The sequence below is a fragment of the Vicugna pacos genome, unplaced genomic scaffold (assembly GCF_048564905.1).
Source record: "Vicugna pacos unplaced genomic scaffold, VicPac4 scaffold_130, whole genome shotgun sequence".
Classification (NCBI taxonomy): Eukaryota; Metazoa; Chordata; class Mammalia; order Artiodactyla; family Camelidae; genus Vicugna; species Vicugna pacos.
Genome location: NW_027328810.1, coordinates 364,841 through 388,598, shown reverse-complemented (window position 1 = coordinate 388,598; position 23,758 = coordinate 364,841). Strand labels below are relative to the sequence as shown.

Sequence of the window (23,758 nt, the reverse complement as noted above, 5' to 3'; positions counted from 1 at the left end):
TAAACTGTGGTCCCGCCAGAAAATGGACTATTATTTGGTGCTAAAATGAAATGAGTTATCAAGGAATGAAAAGACATGGAGGAACCTTAAATGCATATTACCAAGTGAAAGAAGCCAATCTGGGAAGTTTCAGCAACTGTCTGATTCCAACTGTATGGTGTTCTGGGAAAGGGAAAAACACAGAGACTGAAAGATCAGTGGCTGCCAGAGGCTAGAGGGGAAAGAGCAATGAATGAGGTGCAGCACGGAGCATTTTAAGGTCACTAAGACACACGACTCTGTATGATGCTGTGATGGTGGATACATGTCATTGTACATCTGTCCAAACCCACAGAGTGCACAACACAATGTGTAAATCCTAGTGTCAACTATGGGCTATGGGTGATGATGACATGTCAGTGTAGGTTCACCCATTGTCACAAATGTACACTCTGGTGCAGGTGTCAATATTGAGGAGGCTGTGGGGGCAAACTGCAGTTCATACACCCAATCCAGCCCCAGCCACCGCTGTTAATAAAGCTCTATGGGTGTGTGGACTATCTGGCTGTTCTGGCATCTAAACAGTAGAGCTGAGCAGCTGCACCAGAGATCAGGAGGTTTTCAGACCCTGAAATATTTACCCCCAAGCCCTTGAAAGGAAAAGTCGGCTGAGCCCTGTTCTAAATGAATCAAGATTCACCCTGATGAGGCAGGACAGCAGGGCCCAAACCAGGCATGGTTAATGGGGCTGAAGCAATGTTTTAGTTCCAACACATTTGCTGAAGTCCTGCAAGTCCAGTGACAGACTGTAGCCAGGAAGCGTCTGCAGGAGGAGTCGGGAGCAGGCCTTCCCGCCAGGCTCCGGGATGCCGGGGGCCGCGTGCCGCACGGGGGCCACCCGCTTGAAGAAGGTGGACTTGCAGTGGAAGCCGATCAACTCGTAGAGCTCGGAGAGGATGCTGCACGGCTGAATTTTCTCCTCGGAACGCTGAAGCACAGGGAGAAAAGCAACAAGCATCTGAATGAAACACGTAAGTGAAAAAAGACCCATAAAAATGGTTTTCCCTTAAAACAGAGACCCGATGACACAGGAAGGAAGAGGAAGGCTGACTTAGTGCACTGATGGGACCAGATGCAGAAACGCAGGGAAGCAGCACTGTGCAGACACTCCAGACCCCCTCTGGGCCCCACCTCTCCGCATTCCACCTGTCCCTTTACTAGAAAAGCCCGTATTCCCTGAAATAGAGGAATCTGCTACCTAAACATGGGACACAGAGAAGGGAAAGAGGAAAAGGAAGGGAAAGTAAAGGAACAACAGTTCATCTAGACCCTAGGGTCTGGGCGGGACTTTCACCAAACACACAACTTCTCAAAGCACAGAGCGCACAGGGAGAGGCTGACAGAGTGATTGCGACTTCTGCTCCTAAAGCACCCAGCTACTTGTCAGCACACGCTGCGCCCATTACTGAATCATTACAATCATCTCAGAAACAACTACTACCCCGGCTCACAGGCAAGGAAATCTGAAACTCGGGGAGGAATTATTATCATCCTGGACAAAGTCCCACAGCCCAGTAGTCTCAGAGCCTCCGGCAGACCCTGGGCTAAAATGCTCCTCATCACCACGGGCCCTGAGACTCAGGCTGAGGCCACGTCAGGTCTGCACGGGCCCAGAGCACAGTCTGTGGGACAGGGAATGCTCCCACTCGAAGTGCCAGGTCAAGGCCCTCAGGAACTTGTGTAATGAAACCAAATCCCCAAACTCATTTCCAACCCACTGCCCTGTCCGGGAGGACTGCTCGGCACAACTGCGCTGTCACCTGTGCACAGGCTGAGCAAGGGGCCCAGACAGTGATGTGACATCCCAGTGGAAGTGGCTCGGAGACCACTTCATCACAGGACAGATTCTCCCGGCTTCCAACGTTAACTCTCCATTCCATTTCCAACTGGAAAGTAAGTTTAGACTTGTTTTCCTCTCTTAGAAACAAAGAGAGCGGTAACATCAGAGGGAAACTCAAGACAGAGGAAGAGTCTCCTGGTCATTTGCAAGGATAGGCCGGGGAGGGAACAGAGACAGGGATCAGAAAGACCCGTGTTCCAGTCCAAAGTCTGCACGTCACTCGCTTTGGCAGTTTCCTTTTTAATACAGGTGATAAAATCTAATTATGATTTTTGGGAAAACTAAATGAAATAACGTATTCCACTAGCATAGGTGTAAAATCCTCCATGAGTGTTCCAGAAATGGACGTGATCGTGGTTAGTTACTGTCTGCCAATTCTTGTGTTCTCAGCTCACATCACCCAACCAGAGATGTGCGAGAGATTGCCTCACCAGCCAGCAGCCTTCCCCAACTTGGAAACTTACAGTGTCCGAAGAGCAGGCAGTGTTGGATGCTTTGCGGCACTCTGGAGGTAGCACTCCAGTGATGACTTTAAAAAGCTGGGGAGAATTTAGGGGACCATACAGTTCAAATACAGAGTACTCATTCCATGTCTACAAATATTCATCTCTAGCCATGATGAGTAAGAGAGGAAATACATATTCAAACATACATCATTTTCCCACATAAGTGCATCAAAACAATTTGGAAAGAGTGTAACTTTCTTCTCTAGATCACACAGCGGGGATTACAAGGTTTGTACTGACAGCCCTACTTGTAAATCATCTGCAAACGTAACTGGGTCCACTATCAGTCATCATAATTTGAAGGGAATGTTAGAAAAGAAAAAAGCCAAGCTAATACTCTCCAATCTTTTGTTTGGTTACAATGTCACAGAGGAGATGGACAGCTCAATAAGGAACCACTCTGCCGTGATCACGGAGCCGGGGAGCGGGATGTGCGGCAAGATGTATGACGCAGCCGCAACTGTGCCCATGATTCTAGGCAGGTACCCAAAGTCACCTTGACAAGGTGTGAAACGTTTATGCCCACGTCCTCATAACCTGACATGTATTAAGGAGAAATGGAAACTTATAAACGGCCAATACCCTTGGTGGATACACCGTCCAAAGAGCAAAGTCACAGTTTGACAACTGGCCATCCCGGTACCTTGGGATTCATTCTTGAAGAACCTTAAAAACCACTCCTCTGTCCTCAAGAAGTGCTGCCTACTAGTCCTATCTTTGGCTCATGGATACCACATGTTGAAGTGAACTTCAATGTCTGCACAGATTTGACTGTCTTTCTCCAGGTTCACTTGTCCATTCTGAAGAGGCCTGAGCTAAGTCCAAATTCCTTAAGATTAATTCCCTCCAGTGACAACTCAACGAGCCTGTAATTACAAGCCAACAGAACAGGACTGTCCTCAGCGAAAAATGTCACCAACCCTTCACTGCTTTCTTAAACTCCTCTCCTGGTTAATTGCAACATACTAACACCACCCTCCACCAAGTTCCCCAACTATGTCAAATAGAAAGTAAGGTCCATAAAAGAGGAGACAACTCCATAGTCACCTTTGAATTCCTAGCATAAAGTAATGTCAATAAATAGAACTATGATTATGGCTTCTTTCCTTTAAAACCTTTCTGGTTATTTAAATGAGACCATGGAAGGGAGGTGTTTGAGTCCAGTATCTTGATCCAGAAGACTCTGGAGGCCTTTTTCAGAATGGCTGTCCACTGATTCATTCAAAACACACCTTCTCTTTCCGGGAGGAGCTGTGATTTTCTGCCATGGGTTTGTGGTCACTCTCATGCCAGAACAGCTTTAAACTAAATCCTTACTTTGGATATGTTATTTTTCCCGCTTCCAAAAAATTTTACTTTCCTTACTTCCTTGCCTTGAGGAATGCTTTTATTCTTTTCTTTCTAATTCAACCTTTTATAAAGCAGGATTCTCAGGATGTGTTTGGCCTTATATAAGAACAGCCATCCAACTCCCAGTGTGAGAGGCCACAGGCTCACCTCCTGCCCTCCTGCCAGGGCAACTGAAACTCAGTTCAGGAGCCAACCGGCACCCCAGGGCTTCTAAGGCTCACGTATCTCCCAGAATCCCTGCTTTCTGGTTTGTCTTGGCTTCTGAGAATTTCCCCTCACTTTCTTGACAATTAGCTGTGCAGCTTGAAAGATGAGGAAGGAAGGTTTTATTTCTTAATCAGAATTTAAAGGAACTTATGTAATGAAGCTTTTCACGAGTTTCTAGAACCCTCCATTGCTGAGACAGAAAACACACAAGATATTTTCTAAATTTAGCTATCATGTGCATTTTTTCTTTGCTTTTGTTTTGTTAACTGCTAATAGACATTTTTTAATTAAAAAATAAAATAAGGTCCCAAATAAGATAGAAAATTGAAGGGGCAAACAAAATTAAAGAGCAAAGACAGAAAAATGATAAGTACTCTACAAAGTTAATAGAATAAATACACTATGGATCAGACCAGCAATTCTCAGTAACAGCTAATTGAAACCTGACCATGAGGTAAAACGTCTCTCCTGTCAGGAGATGACCAACAGAAAATAGAATTAAATCAACAACCTAAAATTCTAAGTCTGGCGAGGTATAGAAGTCTACCAGCTAAGTGTGTCTTCTTCTGGAAAAGAGGGAGACTCACCAGCTCTTTTCTGTGGAGCCTGAGCCCAGGGGAGGACAGTGAAGTGTGTTCTGTAAGTACCCAATTAGCAAAGTGAGTGATGAATAAAGAGATGTGAGCTTTGATGAGAGATGATACTACTATTCACTTGTCCTGTAAAGTATGTCTTCGCGTTCAGAGATCAATATCTCAGCAGGAAAATGCACAGCCCGGGACCAGACCACTTCTGTGATTGTGACACTGCACTTAGATGTCTCAAGGGCACCTCCAACTCCACCTGCAAAGAGCTAACTTCACGGTGTTCCTCCCATAGCCATCCTGCCCAGGGCCCTTGGTCGGGGGCAAGGTCTCCCTGCCTCTCCCAGCTCAGGCCAATCACTCACAGATGTGACAAGACCCCTCCTTCAGGGGCAAATTTCCTCAGTCAACGAGATCCACCACCCACACCTGTCCTACCAGGTACTCACTGGCACTCCCTCAGCACTGACTCTGTGCTGGGGACCATGCTGCACACTGTGCACACGTTATCTCACTGGATCTACACAGCAGTCCTGGGAGTTCGGTACATCACTGCTTCTATTGATTAGATAAATTGTTTCACTTCCTTGGGTGTGTCATCCAAAGTGACACGGCTACTGAGCCACAAACCTGGGACTGAAAATCACTTGAAAATTGAACACTGCTACACCTCGCAGCCACCCTACTCTGACTCATCACATCACCTCCTGCCGAGCCTTCTAAATGTTTCTAAGCATTCTACAAGACAAAAGTGATCTACGAGAGCATCGCACTAGCCTACTTAAAATCTGTCAATGACGGTCCACTGCTCTTAGGAGAAAGCCCCACCGGGCCTGAGCACAGCCCAACGGCCCGGCATCCGCTTTCCCTGCGCGGCCGTGCCGCCTCACCCACCACGCAGCTCTACACGTGCAGCGTCCAGGACAGGGATGCTGACTCCGTACAACCCGGGGCTCGTCTCACTCAAACAATGATCACCCTCTTCAGTGGTTACCTTCTTCAATACTGAATCTCAGAAAAATATTTTCTCTGGATGAATCAATATCTTTTTCCTTACAACTTCCCATCGTTGATAATGAGCTCCCCCCAAAAGAGAGAAGACCTAATCCTCAGTCTCCTTATCTGTAAAGTGCAAATAACAGGGAAATATGAGAGGTTTTATTAGAAGTAATATTCATGTGAGGCTGAGGGACAATTCCCAACATACAGTAAGTACTCAATATGTGCTTACTTAATATTAATAAGAATAGATTACATTCCAGCAACCTTAAATCAATGCTTTATGGCTTTGTCTAAAAGACTACCGACAAACTGTTGGACGAACTGTTTTGAGCAGATCAGCACAAGTGTACTGGGCGAGGTAAGCGCTGACTCCAGTTACAGCTGCAACCAACCAGCACTACGGGGCGGGAGCAGTTTGCTCAAACTCTTACATGTTGCTTGAGCATTTAGTTGTAGTTATTGAATAAAGACAGGTATTATTTACTCAAAGCTCCTGAAACATAAATCTTCAAAGATTGATGCAAATTATGTTTCAAGTACAACACTCTCACTAGAAATTACTTGAAAATTATAGTCTTAGCTCCTCCGCACATCAAAACAGCATTTTCCTAATGTATCTGACTATGTACTCTGAAAGGATTGTTTAAAAGAAATTAAGATGAAGCCATCCTGAATAAGATCTCAGTATCATCTACACAAACCCCACCCAAAGGTCTCATTTCTCACTTCCACATAGGTGTTCAGATGGCTTAAGCTGGGTCTTGGTTTCTTATGACACGGGGGTGGGAAGAATTGTGGATAGATCAATGTAGCAAATATAAACCTAGTGTATTTGCTATGTAGGAATCCTAGAAATAAATAAATTGATATATATAGTCCCACCCTTATGAAGCTAAGCCGTTCCATTTACAACTGCATAAAAAATAAAATGAGAGATACATTTAACAAAAGTTTACAAGATTTGTACATTGAATATTTTGAAGTATCACCAAAAAAATTTTAAAATATCTTCATATATGGAAGGCATCCCATGATCATGCAATGGTAGAAAATATTGTTAAAAATGTTAAGACTTCCCAAAGTAATCTACATATTTAATGGAATCCCTATCAAAATTCCAGCTGACTTCTTTGCAAAAATTGAAAAACTGATCCCAAAATTCATATTGAAAGCAAGGGACCCAGGTCAGCCAAAACAATCTTGAAAAAGAAGAGCAAATTTGGAGGACTCACTCAAAGGTTACAGCAAATCTAGAGCACTCAAGTCATTATGCTTCTGTCATAAGTTTGGATGCAGAAATCTATGAGACACAATAAAAAATCCTGGGGGGAAACTTACATTTACAGTCAGTTTTCCAGAAATGTGCCAACAACACTCCATTGAAAGTATAGTCTATCCAACAAATGGAGCAGAGACACCTGGGTATCTGAAGGCAAAAGAATGAATCTGGAATCTGGACCCCGTATTTTATATAACAAATATTAATTCAAAATGGATCACAGACAGAAACGTAAAAACTAAATATATGAACTTTCTAAAAGAAGACATAGTATGAATCTTTGTGGTCATAGGATAGGCTATGGCTTCCTAGATACAATACCAAGAGCACAAGTGATAAAACAAAATAGATAAAATGGACTTCATCAAATTAAAATCATTTGTTACAAAGGACAACATCAAGAGTGTGAAATGAAAGGGGAAAGGGGTAGCTCAAATGATAGAGTGCGTGCTAAGGAAGAAAAACAAAATGAATAAATCTAATTACCTCCCCTATAAAGAAATTGTTTTAATGTTTAAAAAAATTAAAGTGAAATGACAATCTGCAGAATAGGAGAAAAATCTTGCAAAGCATATATCTAATAAGAGACTAGTATCCAGGATATAAAACAAATGCTTACAACTGAACAATACAAAGAAAATCGACCCAATTTTTTAATTTGCCAAGGATTTAAATAGATACACAATTGGCCAATAAGCATCTGAAAAGATGGTCAGCATCACTAGCGAAATCAAAATCAAAATGAGATCTCATTTTAAACTCACTAGGATGGTTATAATCAAAACATGGACAATAACAAGTGTCAATCAGGAGGCAGAGAAATGGATACCCTCAATATGCAGCCGTTGGAAAGGGGCAATGGTGCAGCTTCTTTGGAAGAGCCCGATGTTTCCTCAAAAGGTTAGAGTTATGTGGCTGAGCAATTCCACTCCTACATGTAGAGTCATCCTTCAGTGTCCTCGGGGGGTTGGTTTCAGGAACCCCCACCCTGGATACCATAATCCAAGGATGATCAAGTCCCTTTGCAATCAGCCATCTGGATCCATGAAGTGGAAACTACAGATATGGTGGGCCAACTGTACAGCCAACAGAATGGAAATGTATTCTCACAAAAACTTGCACATCAATATTCATAGCAGTATCATTCAGAGTAGCTAAAAGTCACTAAAAATATCCATCCATCAATGAATGGATAAACAAAATTACCAAGAATAGTCCCACAAACTTTTGGTAATTGAATCTTTGACAAAGGAGGTGAGAACATACAATTGAGCAAAGACAGCCTCTTCATCAAATGGTGCAGGGAAAACTGCACAGCTGCATGTAAATCAATGAAGTTAGACTACCCCCTCACAACATACAAAAAAATGAATTCAAAATGGCTTAAAGACTAAAAATTGTAGACAAGACACTATAAACCTCTTAGAAGAAGACATAGGCAAAACATCTGACATATATCTCAACAATATTTTCCAAGAGCAGTCTACTATAGCAATAGAAATACAAGCAAAAATATACAAGTGGGTTCTAATTAAACTTACAAGCTTTTGCACAGAAAAGAAAACAAAAATTAAAGCAAAAAGACAACCTATGGAGTGGGAGAAAATAGTTGCATTAAATGAAAGTGACAAGGGCTTAATTCCCAGAATATGTAAACAGCTTTTACACTTGATAAAAAAGAAAAACAAACAATTCAATCCAAAAATGGGCAGAAGACCTAAAGAAACATTTCTCCAATGAAGACATACAAATGGCCAATAGGCACATGAAAAAATGCTCAATATCATTATCAGAGAAATGCAAATCAAAACTGCAAACAAGTATCACCTTTCACCAGTCAGAATAGCCATCATTCAGAAGTTCATAGACACTAAATGCTGGAGAGGCTGTGGAGAATTGGGAACACTCCTACACTGTGGTGGGAATGCAGTTTGGTGGAGCCATTGTGGAAAACTGTATAGAGGTTCCTCAAAAGACAAAACCTTGGGGGCCCAGATGACACAGCAATCCCACTCCAGGGCATATATCCGAAAGGAAACGTAATTCAAAAAGACAGTTTCACCCCAATGTTCACAGCAGCATTATTTACAATATCAAGACATGGAAACAACCTAAATGTCCACTGACAGACGACTGGATAAAGAGGTTGTAGTATATATGTCCAATAGACTACTATTCAGCAATAAAATAATAATAAAATAATGCCATTTGCAGCAATATGAATGGACCAGGAGAATGACATTCTAAGTGAAATAAGCCAGAAAGAGAAAGAAAAATACCATATGAGATCGCTCACATGTGGAATCTAAAACAAAAAAAAAAAAACAAAAACAAAGGAACAAAAAGATAAACTTATCTACAGAACAGAAACAGACACAGAGACATAGAAACCAAACTATGGTTACCAGAGGGGAGAGGGTGTGGAATGAATAAATTGGGAGTTCAAGATTTGCAGATGCTGAGTATGTATACAATAAACAGCAAGTATATACTGTATAGCACAGGAGAATATATTTAATAACTTATAGTAACTTATGTTTAAAAAGAATATGAAAATGAATGCAGGTATGTTCCTATTTAACTGAAGTTTTGTGCTGTACACAAGAAACTGATGCAACACTATAAACTGACTAGACTTCAATGAAAATATTTTTAAATAGACCAAAAACGAAAAAAAAGGAAAAGGATATTATCAAACAAAAAGAATAATGTACTGATTCAGGCTACAATATGAATGAACTTTGAAAATTTATGCTAAAATAAGCCCATCACAAAAGGGCAAATAGTGCCCTTTAAGGTGAACTGTATCTAAGCATTTATTGTACTACTCCTGTAAATTTTCCGGAGTTTTGAAGTCTATCAATATCAAAATAAAATGTATTATTCATTAAAAACTTAAAACCCTTCCTCACAGGAGGGCTTTAATTATTAAATGCAGAAAAGCATGTAAAACTCTTGGAACAACAATTTTCACGTCCACACACAGTCACTGCTGTCACTGCCACTCAGAGTGTGGTGCCAGCGCTGATGAGAGCTGCCTCCACTCGCTCCCCTGCAGAAAGGAGTGAAGGCCTGAGCTCTGACAGGCAGGGTGAGCGTGAACCTGAGTCATACACAGCCACGTTCCAGACTCTGCGTTACCCAACTTTCTTATACAAACTGCAACATGTAATGTAAACACTCTAGAGGGATGTATCTTACAACACAGGGAATACAGACAATGTTTTACAGTACCTATAAATGGAGCATCTATTGTACACCTGAAACATATATTTTAAATCAGCTATGTCTTTATAAAAAATTAAAAAATAATTTAAAAATGTTATCCCTTTAATATTCAATTTGGTTTTTAATTAACTACTAAACAGCTTAGAATATATAAAAGCATTTAAGTGTGATGTTTGTTTACATATTTATTTACTTCAGCCTCCTGCTAAAAGAGAAATTAAACAATTTTTTAAACACAGCTTAACAACCATAACAACAAAAAGGCAAAACTGAGAGTGAAGAGAAAATGGAGATTCAATACTTAAATGAAACCAGGGGGAGGTAAACTCATAAAAATGGATTCCATGAAGTCAGGGCAAGTGTTAAAGGCCGACTAGAAATTCAGCTGTAAGATTCTTGGCAGCTAAAGCAAAAAGAAAAAGATGATGGGGCAGGTGGTAGAGCGTGTGCTTAGTGTGAACAGGGTCCTGGGTTCAAGCCCCAGGGCCTCCACTAACAGATAAATATACCTAATTACCTACCCCCCAAAAGAGCCCCAAAGAAAAGAAAAAGAGAAATTTCTTTCCAAAAAAATCCTGATATTAAATTTGGATTAAATACTTTAAAAATAAAAGGAAAATAGAAAAGATGAGTGACACTGTGAACAAAAACCCCAGCTGGGCTAACAAGCTAAGTCACAAATCTAAGTGTGATAAGTGTCGGTTTACTGATCTAAGTTTTGCTGGGCTAACTCGTAAATCTGAAGTTCAGTGTCAGTTTACTGGGCTAACAAGCTAACTCGTAAATCCAAGGTCAACAATTGTCAGTAACGTGATCTGTTCCAAATTGATAAGCTTCAGTGTACTGATTCCTTGCTTTTTGTTGTTCGAGCCTTATTGGCTAAAAGCCCCATACTTGTAATTAACCCTATAAAACCTCATGTGCACGTCTTGGATGTGCTCAGGGCTTGGGAACAGAAGCCCCTCTGAGCCCGCTGGCATAATAAATCTCAGTACTCCCACCCTCTGAGTGCTGCTTATTTCTTGGCTGGCCTGTTGTTTCCGTAACAACACAAGCGATAATGCCCGTGAGATAAATCTGCAATGGCTGCTGGCAGGTCCCCATGTCTCATGTGGGAAAATCTGAAACATATTTCTCACCACTCAGAGTCATCCTCAGCCCACCCCACATCTCCCGCTGTTAAATGCAGGAACACACGCAGGGCCCGGCCTTTGCTCTCTCTGTGTCATCACAGTGAGACAGGATGGAAGGGGGCAGAGCAAGCCATTCAAGAAAGACCACAGCAATTAACATCAAAATGGTGGAGAATTCAACCCCCAATAGGTCTTGAGGCTCAGGATGAAGAGATTTAACTTCTAGTAGATCCTGAGCTTCATTATACACCCATTGTAATAGTAACATGGTGAATAACACGGCCCCAGGCACCATGGCCGTCACAAGGCTAGCCACAAAAGGTCAAAGGGTGGAAAATGGCCAACTCCCTGGAATCCCAGCCCCTTGCCCTAAGGCTGGTCCTTCTACTTATTAGCATATGAAACCACGAAGCCCAAGAAAAGGAGCAACACAGAGCCACATCCCAGGAACCCCTCTCTCTACCTCTTCGGAGAAGGCCCACACTATTTCTGTGGAGTGTGTGCCTACTTTTAATCTGAGCATCAAACCCCCATACTTCGTGACGTTTCTCATGCCTGTCAATGTATCTCTCTGAATAAATCTACCTTTACTCAACACTGGCTTGTTCTTGAATTCTTTACTGCATGAAGCCAAGGAACAAAATCTGGTGGGGCACATCCCAGGGGCTCAACGGAAGCCTGGGACACAGCCCTTCTCATGCCCCACATATTTTTTCTTGTATCAACAGGACTGGGATGTGAAGTGAGGTCTGAGGCCCCAGCTAAGGGACAGAAGCAGCCTCCAGGTCTCCAATTGGTGGGCAGCCTCTCCCCCATCAGGGGCCATGGGGTCTGCCTGGTTCTGTGTGTTTTTTTGTTGTGCTGACTCCCCAGTCAGAGAGATTTCTCCTTAGGCCTGGCTCCACAAAACCCTTCTCTCCAAAATACAAGCACATCATGTCACAATCCTCTTGTTCAACCATGAATTGTTCAGCCAACTTTTTCCTTCCCCAGTTAAGTACCTAAATGTCCTCCCTGCCATCCCACCACTTCTTTCTTTTTGAGAACTCTGCACTCCCCACACACCATCCTGAACGCAGGTGCCTTGCTGGCTGGGACCGAGATGTTTCAGTCTCAAACATCCTGAGTCCTTTCTCTTTCCACTTGCTAACTTAAAAAGGCCTTCCTGTGTCTCCCACCGCTCTGATTCTGAACGTCAAAAAATGCTCAGGTTACATTCACTCTGTGAATACCTCCCAGGTTTTGGCTAGGTTTCCTTCCCAAGATCTTCATTAAGGAGCTGCATCAAGAAGTTTAAAGGGGCTATTCTTACATTTGAGTGGAGGAGCCTGCAAGAAATTTAAATGGCTTTGAAGAGAGAGTTAACCAGGGACAGAGAGGTCGCAGGTCCTAGTCAACAGTGTCATGAGGCAAAATGTTCTTCAAAGGCTCAGAGTGGCTTCTGAACACGGAGTCGGCAGGGAGGAGGTGACAGGCAGTGAGTGGGGTGAGAGACACAGGGTACGGTCCCCCAGCAGGGGAAGAATTGGTTATTTTCTAGTTTTCCAATTTCTTACTACCTTTTTCTCTTATTGCCACATACCATTTCCTACGAATTAAGCATATCAATGTCAGTCATTTGGGCCACTTGGGAGAAGCTGCACGATGCCATTCACAGGGCTGGGACATGACAGCCACACCAGTCTAGGTTGAAAGACCAGTGGGGGTATTTCCATGGTAATCACGGGCATGCAGCAAACTCCCCAGCTTCAATGACCTCCTCTCAAAGTTGGCGCCAATAAAACTACCAAGCAAAATGCGTGATGATTCTGGCCAACATCTGTTTATTAGTTAAGTGCCTGTGACACCTGCCACTTAATAGGGAATGAGTACGATCAACGAGGCCCTGTCTACCTGGCCACACGCGCCCTGCCTTCCTGCCTTGGTGCAGCAGCACAGCTTGTTTAGCTGAGATGAGCGCCCCCAGAGCAGCCCCGATGGGAAAGCTCCCAGCTCTGCACGGCCAGACGTGTTCCTTTCCTTCTCAGAGCTGATCACAATTTGCTGTCGTCTGTTTTTATGTTTATCCCTTTTGTAACTGCCTCTCCTCCGGAGATTTTGCTCAAGCAGCACAGGACCAGGTGTGTCTTGTGGCCTGCCGGATATTCTGGGCTGGGAAACAGCCGAGCCCACATCTGGCTCTGGTGCTGAACGGAGAGAGCAGAAGGCCCAGGAGCCCATGCTGAACCGAGGCCCCTGCACACAAAATTATGGTCTGACTTTGGGCAAATTACACAGTCTTTTTTACCCTGAGATTCCTCATCTGTCCATAAAAATAACTGCCCATGGCACACAGAGTTACAAGTATTAAAGGAAATCACCAAATTCACAAAGTAGCCAAGGGGCTACCAGTGCATCCTAAACAGACACATGCTGCCTTTAAGGCTCTGACACACACCAAGCGTGGTGGTCGAACAAAGTGTACACTGCTAAGTGTCAGTGTGTTAAGTGCTTCATGTGTGCTATAATAATCTTCAGAACTTACAACAAGCCCAGGAAGTAACGAATATTATCATGCCCATTTCACAGACTCACCATCAGTTTAAGAGAGGTTACATTCAAGTCCAAGGCGCTATGGTGAGTAAATGGCGATTTCAACCTGAATATGGGCCCAGGCCTGGGCTCCATCTCTGTCCCATCCACCTGACCACTGCCTATGAATTCCACCTGTCCAATACCCAAGTTGAAGCCAGCCAGCTCTTAAATGCAATGTGTGTCACCGTTTGTCAATGTTGGTTCATTACCATAAACAGTTCTCAGAAAGCACTTCAGAAAGGAAAGTTGGACTCACATACCTGCCCACAAAGAAGAAGAATTCTGCCTTGCCTTCTCCTGTAACGTGCAGAAACCCTTCCCATTCACCACCGAATCCTTTTGTATGCTTCCTCCGTGTTCATGTTTACACATGGCTTATTAAAGTAGAAGTTACCTGCAGTAATTCCATCTCGGTTCCATTCCAAGCTTCCAGATTATCCATAATCAGGGTAATACCATAATTTTCTGTGAATGAAAACACTACAAATTGAATGAAAATATTGCAACCATGTCACTAAACAAAGAATGCTGAAAACAAGTCATCAGCGGCTGCCGCCACCCCCCAGTGAAGACAGGCCTGCAGCCATTCACAACGGTGCCCTCTGAGCAGACTCAGAATAAGAAAGGACAGATTACTGGCCCTAGATAGCTAGGTGCTTGTCTAAAGTATATATTCAGTCAGCCCAAATGTTGGCTTCCTCCCATATATTGAAAAGCATTAAATTCATGAACTTGAGATACCTGGCTTTCTTTAGATAACAAGCAATGTTTTATTGTTCTGACTACCTGGTCTTTGTTGTAAAGCTCCTATATAATCCTAGCTTCTCCCCTACTCTTGCGAGCAGTCCCTCAGAGTGTTCTGAGAGGCGGTCATCCTGGCTCGAGTCCTTCTGACAAATAAAACATAACTCTTAATATTCAGGCTGCACGTTTATTTCAATCAAGTCCCAGAATAGACACAACTCATCAATTGTGTAATGGGACACACTGGATCAGGAACCAAAAGAGTGTAGTAGTCCCTAAGAACTACGGCTCCCTCTTTCTTCCTGTCATTATACAATCCCACCAGAACTCATTACTTTGCTGTCTGCTCCTCTGGCAACCAAACTCAGAGAAGAGTCAACTCAGCAGAGCGTTCTGCTGGGGAGAACCCCTGCAGCAGCACTGCAGGCTGCCTGCCCTCCCGCACGCTCTGACGACTGCTAGTGTCCTCCATGGAAACCAGGCCAACAGAGCTGTTCCCTACAGCTACAAAGTCCCAAATATTAAATAAAACCTTTCATTTTATACTATATGTTACATATATACCCATCTCTGAAAACAGCTTTGCCAGAAGCCCAAATCTTCAACATTAATCTGCAAAGGCAAATCAGGTCCCCAAGGGAAAACAAGTCTTAAGACGATGCTAAGACCTCCAAAGTCCCCTCCACGACCATAAACCAAACTGCCTCTAGGTCTGCAGCTGCAGGAGGCTACATGTCTGCTTTTAAAGCAACCCCTTCTTGCCCTCGGGTGCTACAATGCCCTTCTACGCCCTCCCATCTCAGGGTAAGAGCACCCACTGCAGAACCTTGCAGGGCAGCACTGACAGGACTGGACAATGAGGATCAGAGCTAAACTAAGCCTTCTGATGACACGAGTTGTCACTCGGTCACTTTACAGATGAAGATATATATAGAGAGAGGTGGGGTGTTATTGTTCAAAGTCACACAGATAAAAAGTGACAAAGTCTATAACTCTGCTCCTCCCTCTGGTGTGACGCCCCAACTGGGACAACCACAGGGTTCTTTCGTGCCTGCCTGACCAGTTCTTTCCTATCACTCATGACCCACCACAGGGTCTGAAATTAGCCTGCATTTGCAGCATCTTTTCCCTCCAGTTTCTCAGGAACAAGGCTGTTCGGGCCACTTTATGACTTCCAGGTCCCCGAAATCTCCGTGCTCAGGCTGCTCTTGCCTGTGCATCCGGCCCGCTGCTCAGAGGCTCTTCCTCCCCTGCAGGAGGACGTTTCTACTCTTCACAGGGACACCCCCTTAGGGGATCCCTCCTCTCGCCCTCAGCATGGCAGGTGTCCCAGGCCACATCGCGAGATGCCCCAATAGGACTGCATCTGCCCAGGTCTGCTAGTCAGACCAGCAGCCTCAGAGCCAGGGATTATGCCCAGGTCACACTGCAAACCTACTGCCCGCCTCACAGACCCCAGCCAGCAGGTCACCTGGAAGTCACAGCAAGTGCCCCACCCAATCCAGAAGCCTCTTCATTTCCCAGCACCACTGATGACTGGTTTCCAAACTTTGGTCAGTTTCGCACAAAACAACACCTTCTACTGTGTAGTGGGTGGTTTTTGCTTCTGCACCCCATTCTTACTGAAAACGTTAAGGGAAACCAAAAAGCCTCTTCTCAACCCTTTTCTGATGATACCCTCCCACCCACAATATACATATGCTCAAGAGATTTGGATCCACGTGATTTTGTTTCCCTTACGATAAGTGGCTCAAAACACTGCGGGATTATTTTTCCTTTGAGGGTATTAGGACTCAGTTTCTTGGCTTTAATCTGTTTTTGTCTTTGTCTTCTTTGTTCCTAGCAGTTGCCACCTCTTACTCCCTTCAGCAGCCTCCCTCCCAACTTCTAGTCTAGGAAATCAGCTGTGATGAGGGGCACGGGGGCATTCACAGAAGATGCAACAAAGGCAAAAAGAGGCTATATAATTTGCCAAAGATATCACCTTCAACCCCCAACAGAGTGTGTCATGTCCCTGTGTTTAACTCTTATTCTAAGCAAGTTAACTTTTTGTAGATTATGTTTATAAAGATGAGAAATCAAAATACATACAAGGACACACATCAACTCTAAGATATTCATTAACTCCACTATTTTGTTTCTATTTATTTTATTTGTATTAAAAAATTAAGAACCCCTGCAACCAATATAACAAAATGTTACTGGGTTTTAAATACAGAATATAGAGGGGTTAAGTGTGTCATTACTCATCCTTATATGTATGTTCACAAGATAAAATTATTTGAAAGTCTCTCTCCCCTCTCCCTACTCACTACTGGCTCTCACCTGAGATCCCAGACCACACATCTAACAACCTTTCACTTTACCCACAGCTGAACTCATCAGTTTTCCCCCAGAAATCCCTCTGCAGCTTTCCCTCCTCAGAGCACAGCAGGACCATCATTTAACTCATTAATCCACCCAGAAACCTGGGCCTTACTCCATCCTACCTTCACAGACAGCTTTAAATCTTTCTTTTTACCATCTAAACATGCCTTCAATCTGTTCGCTTTTACCCACTATCCTACCGCTCAAGTGGAAGCCACCAACACTGCCCACCTGGACTCACGAGTCTCCCAAGTGGCCCCACAGCCACTCTCCCCTACTTGAGACAAATGGGATTGTGTCACTCCCATGCTTTTTGGGCTCTTTTCAGACCCACTGTTCATAGAAGAAACCCCAATTTCTTCACCTTTTGAAGGTGTTTGCCATGAAACTGTCAGCTCATGGAGGGCAGGGCACGCCCTCTCCCCTCAACCCCACTCTCTGGCAGAGCATCAGCTTGGGAGGACCCGCTGAGCTACATCAGCCTGTATCCTAAACCTGGTCTTGGGTTCTTAGCAAACTGCTTCACTTATCCATACATATCCAAGGTAGATAAGAAAGATTTTAGATGTTGAGCTAGACTATTCATTTGGGGATTTTGCACTGGCAACCTGCAAGTATATGTTCTAATGTTTGTGTCTTGTTAAAACCACACCCAGATTAAAGGAGTATTTGTGGAATGTCTTCGGAGTAAAAGGGTTCTGTACTTTTACAGATTTTATGTTTTATAAAATGAATAACCCGGACAGGGTCACAAATGGAACCGCCTCACAAGTGACAGAAGACAGGTGAGATGCATATAGCAACAGGTCACAAAGATGGTAAGAGCAAAGTTGTTTCTCCAAACCCCCAAAAAATTCCTCCAAGAACAGAAAACTCAGAATTTTGAAAGTAAAATACTATCATATAAGGAAAGAAAATAAATAATCCTCTTCATCAGGGTTTCAAGATCTGACTGCAGAGTTATTAGCAGGCTATACTGAATCCTAGCACAGAAAATTCAGATGGACTAGTGGTGAGTAAGTTCCAGGAAAATGGCAGTAATTCCTCCACTTGAAAGAGGACACACACTCACTTGTTCAAGGTGATTGCAAACAACATTCTGCAGAAATTCAGAATATTCAGGCACCGCTTCTAGATGGTGATGACACGGAAGGATGGCTTGGATGCATGCTTCTAACTGAGTCACCGGCATTCTTACACTGCAGGGGGAAACGGAGGCCCTCAGCCAAGAGCAGAGATGTTCCTGTCATGTATCCCAGGTCGTGCCTCGGGGACTCAGTGTCCTGTAGCAGTCCGGCCCCAGGCGAGGACCAGCAGCGTGGCCCACCCAAGCAGGAAGGGCACTGTGCTTGAGAAAGCCCACACCAGATGGGAGCAAGAGTGGCTGGTGGGGTTTTGTGAACCTATGAATGCTCATAGAAAAACACCTGCATACATTCAAGTGATACAATTAACAGTAGCATTCTTTTTAACAAAATTTCAAATGTCAGTGGTAATTTTACCATTCCTTTTCTCTTGTCCCCTGCACTCTGAGACAGGCTTAGGTTCTCTCACACTTGCAGCTCTGATGCAATAGTTGTGAAGTTATTTTACTTTACTGCAAGTGTCTTCGCTCCACGTGTCACTGTGACTGTCGTCTCTTAACACAGTCAGATATCTTCCTGGATCTCTCCATGAGTTCCTTGCTCCTGCTTCTCAGATCCTGAGATAAAGAACAGGTGAAGGCACATGACTGGAAAAGTCAATGTGGACTTGAGCAAAGTCCTCAGTGACCCCCTAGGTGAGTGTTGACCACCCCTTAGCTTCGATTCTCAAAGTTCTGCCCAGGGTGACATCCAGAAAGGAGGGAGTCCTGGGCCCAATTAAAAGCTGTGTGGCTTGGGTGCGGGGAAAGGTGCAGGAGCTAGTTCCGTAGCCGGGACCCTCCACACCTCTGCTCCTCTCTCTCCCGAGGCCCCGCTGCCAAGCCCCCACGTTCCCTGATATTCTGTCCTTCTCTTCTACTCTACTTCAAGCCCTTTTCCTCTTCCTTTATTCCCTGATTATCTGCAGCTGGAGAGATTTTTCCATCACAAAATCTGAAAAAATTTCCTGCAGCTGAAAAAGAGGTCTCCAGAGGTCAATGCCCATATGGTGGTTCCCGAAGAGAGCCCCTGGTTAGGGGGACCCTCACCAACACTCACGGGACATCCGGTATGTTACAGGGTCGACCACCCCCAACAAGAGTTTGCTGTGACCCCAAGGCACGCACAGCATCCCTGCTCACTAAAGTGTAGTTGTAATCCGTTATTAAGAAGCAAAAATAAAAAAAAATTTCTCATGTTTCTTACTAAAATTATTTATGAGTTAGAAAAAGAAATTGTAAAAGAAAAGAACAAATTTGACTCCATGTTAGCTGTGTTCGTTTGGCTTTAAACCTGTACCTTGTTTTCTAGGCTCCGACTTGCTATCTCTGCACCTTTTGTAAAAAAAAGTTGCCTTTAGCCTGAAATATCCAGGACAGCCTATTCTCCGGGCTCTGATCTTTAAGGATATTAGCTCTTCTACACTTATGTACAGATGGCAAGTTGCAAAATAGATAATAACCTTTCTTTCATTTGGAGGTTTTATGGGGGCACCTTAATTTGACCCACCATGGACAGCTGCAGGAACAAAGGATTCCAAGGACAAACAATTCGTACAGCGAGAAGTTTGCAACAACCAACCACATCCCCGCCGCTTTTTAGTATAAAAGGAGACTGAATTCTGCTTTGGGGAAGAGAGTTCTACTGGATATCAATATGCCATTTTCTGGGTCTGCCAGATTTTCAAATGAAGTCACTATTCCTTACTCCAACATCTCATCTCCCCATTTATTGGCCTGTCATGCAGCAAGCAGAACGAGTTTGGACTTGGTAACAAAATGACTGCATTAGAGGTAGTATGTCTCCACTGTTTCCTCATTTCCAGTATGTCACAGCCTATCAATTTTATATGCTGTTTAACAACATGACAAAGACCTATTATACGGAATTGATTCCACAGAAATAAAATTATTTCTACTCCCTCAAGACTTTTTTCTTTTCTATTTTATTTTGTTTTGCTTATTGAAAAGAAAATAAAAGTCAAATCATTTTATTTCATGTATTTTTATAGCTACATAATGTAAATACTACAAAAATATTTAAATTGCAATAAAACTTGTTAATATATTTGTATAAAGATATATAAACAATCAATGCAGATTAGGAAAGGAGTAGATATTTACTAAAAATCTACTGCACATCCAGTCTTTTACAAGCATATCCTGGAATATAAGCTCTATTATCCAGGGGTCCCCCACCCCCATTCTCACTGCCAATTCCCTTAGTAATCAACTACCAAGGCACCAGCATAGAACCACGCGATCGCTATTTTAGGTATAAATGAATGAATTAGCTCATTCAATTCTAAAACAGAAACCTTAAAATAAATACTGAACTTATTTACAGATAAACAAATTTGGACACAAAAAAGTACAGTTTCTCCCCCAAGACACAAAGATAATAATTGGTAAAGGCAAGATTTGAACTAATCTGCCTGATTATAAAGCTAAGGTGGAAATCCCCTTCGACTGTGTAGGTCCAGCAGCACAGCCCATCACCCTATCTTTGTTCAGATCTGGCTTTAGACAGCCTGAGACAGCACCCCATTCCTATGGAACTCGAGGGGAAACGATAACAATAAGGATTTTATATTCAGTAGTTTCTTAGGTCTCAATTATATAAAGTGTCAGCAGGTCAGCAGAAAACTCTGGGAAATATGAGTGGGTCCAGAGCTTTTCGCTGATAAGAAACTCAATCTATCAGGACAGAGTGACCTTCCCATGAGTGGCCTCATGAACATAAACTAAAGGCAGCTGAAATGAAAACTAGCAAGAACATGGAAGTGAAGCAGGAAGGATCCCTACTATCCCCTGCCCAGTTGCCTCTTCACCCGCGTGGACAAGATGGCAGAAGACCCAGGTTCTTGTCTAAGTTACAACATCATGGATTCTCACCCATAAAATGTTGCGACTCTATGCTGTCTTAAGTCCTTTACAACTAAAATATGATGACACCAATATCTCAGCGGAATGTCTATGTCTCCACTTTCTCTCTTCTATTAGGAGACTATATCTATGGCCACAAAGCCGAAATTCAATTAAAAACACCATGCACGAAGCCTGGTGAAAGTCTGTGTAAGAGACATTGTTCTCACTCTCTGTGAATGAAAACTCAGAAAAAGTGGACCTTCTCCCTCTGTAAGTGGGAGGTAGACTGATTTTGTGTGTGTGTGTGTTTGCACGCACATGTGTGTGTGTAAATCATATAAAATATATTCTGGGATTTGCACAGTATTTTTTTATGATACTATCATTTCATGAGGATGAGCCAACCTTTAAAGTAATTTGAATCTATTTTTCTGAGAGGCTCTTTTGGTGGAGGATGGGAAAGGGGAAAGGAAAGGAGGAAAGAAGTAAATGAAGCAAAGCTGTAAGAATACTGCTAGGGAAAGGCAAGACATTAATTTTGTTCCTACTTGCATCACACACAAATTAGGGACTGGCTTTCCCCCATGTCTTGTCAAGCACTGAGCTGCAGAAGAACAGGCGACAGCCCATTTCTCACTGAGCTTGTGACTGTATGTGACATCTTATAGACACAAATTATTTAACCTGATCAAACACTCTAGCAGCAGGATGTAATTCTCCTAATTTGAGAGACAAGAAAACAGGAAGTGAAAGACGGTATATAGCTTGACAAAAGTCAGAGGACAAGTAAACTAAAGAGGATGAATTCAAACTCAGATCTGAGTGCAGAGTCTGATATTCCCACTCCCAGGGCTGGAAAATCCTTAACACAAGGTTCCCCAGCTCCTCTGCATTGTTCCTGGCACCAAGCATTTCCCATGGCGATGGTCTCCAATTCTCAGACACAGTGCTCTGTGCAGCCAATAACCTCCATTCGACCTTGATCATCTACCTGCCACGCCTACCAGGCTTCACCATACAGGCAGGAAAGCTGGATTTCAAGTGCATACAAAGCCACCCTGGTTTAAGCTGGACTGTTTATCAGCTTTTCCAGCATAAAGGCAGCCATGAAAGTGCTCACAGTTTGTACATGAGCCACACTACCTCTCTCCATCTGTCTCCCCACCTATACTACTTAGCTATGACCATTTTGAGAATCTTGGAAACAAATTTTTAAAAACAGAAAAGAAAGGATTCTGTAACAAGTACTTAATACTTACAATTTTAAATGAGAAGTTACAAAGTGAGTATTTACAAACCGAATCTGCCTTCCTAGGTGTCAGTTTTAACAGTTAAAAAATATAATAGCAAAAATTTCTCACTTAAAAAATTAACAAAAACATCAACAATAATCTGGAATAAACTCAAAAACAATGCCCATGTTGTACATGGAGAAAGTACAGGACTGTACTGAGGGGTAAAGTAAAAGTGTGAAAGTAGAGACATCAACCTTTTGTATGGAGGAAAGCAGTTTTAAAGATGTACGTTCTCCTAAAGATAATTCAAACTTACTAAAAAATCCCATGACAACACTTATCTTTTTTTTTAACTTGAAAAAATTATATTAGAATTCTTCAGGAATAATAAAGTCATAATACAAGCCAAGAAATTTAGGGATCGAAAAAAGAATCAAAAAATTCACACTGTAATATATTAAATAAATTTTTACAATATGTAAGATATAGTGCTAGAGTAAGAAAGTAAGATTGACAGAAATAAATCATGAGCTCAAAAAGAGACTCTAGTATACATAAGTATTTTTTTTACAGGTGGGATTTCAAATTAAAAAGCAAAGTATGAATTTAATAATTGTCTTGTTACAATCAGAGAATACCTGGAAAAAACAAATTCTATTCCCGTCAAAATGACCACAAGAAAAATTACAGAAAATGATGTAAATATTAGAAAGTACTAATAAGAGCAAATACAACTCTTTGCTCATATCAATTCAGCTTCTCCTCACTGTAACAAGTACCATTATCATCTCCATCTTAGAGATTAAAAAAACCTACAGAAGAAATTTATACCATTATAAGAAAGCATTTCTAAGAATAAAACCCAAAAAGAAGACATTTACTATCTTAAGATTATTTTGGGCCACAACAATAATGAACCTACTGAACAAAATGAAAGGCAAGAAATGACAAGTAAAAGCTCTCTGATACATGTTGATGAAGACAAGGGGTTAATGTTCATAATACACATTGAGCTGTCACAAAGCAGCAAGAAGCTCCCCCACTTAAATGTTTGCAAAGGACAAAAGGGATCATTCACTTTTTAAAAGTCAGATGGCTAATGAGTGAAAAATGCTCAAAACCTCACTGGTCATCAAGTGCAAACTAAAATAATGAAAATCATTTTGCTCGTCATATTGGCAAATATGTTTAAAAGATATTATAGCTAGTGTCCATCTTTGAGACAACAAACTGTGAGCGATCTTTTGGAGGATGACATGTCAATGGATATGTAAACTCTGAAAAACGTGTGTGCACACAGGCTGAACTCCACTTTTAGGAATCGTTACATTTAGAAAAAATCAGTTCAAAAAGATGTACTCATCAGAACATTTGCACAGCACTGTTTACAATGGTGGGAAGAAATGCTGAAGTGAAATCATATCCAGCGATAGAGAATTGGTTACATAAGTTATTCTACATCTTTTCATGCCCCACAGGAGAAGGAATTTCAAGATTCACTTGAAAGCATCCTGTGATGTATGAAGTTGTCACATCCAAGGACTAAATTTCCAGAAACCTTAGCTAAAGGAATACTCATACAAGATCACAGGAATGTTTGTACAAGAAGGATGCCAGTCAAACACCCTTTCTGACAGTGGAAAATGGAGAAAACTTAAGTGTTCACCATCAAGACAATG

The 23,758-nt window shown here is 42.4% G+C and overlaps 1 pseudogene; it reads right to left on the bottom strand.

The window, feature by feature from the left end:
* Window positions 1-735: 735 nt before the first annotated feature.
* LOC140695069 (trafficking protein particle complex subunit 9-like) overlaps window positions 736-23,758 on the bottom strand; it is a 114,847-nt pseudogene continuing 91,824 nt past the window's right edge.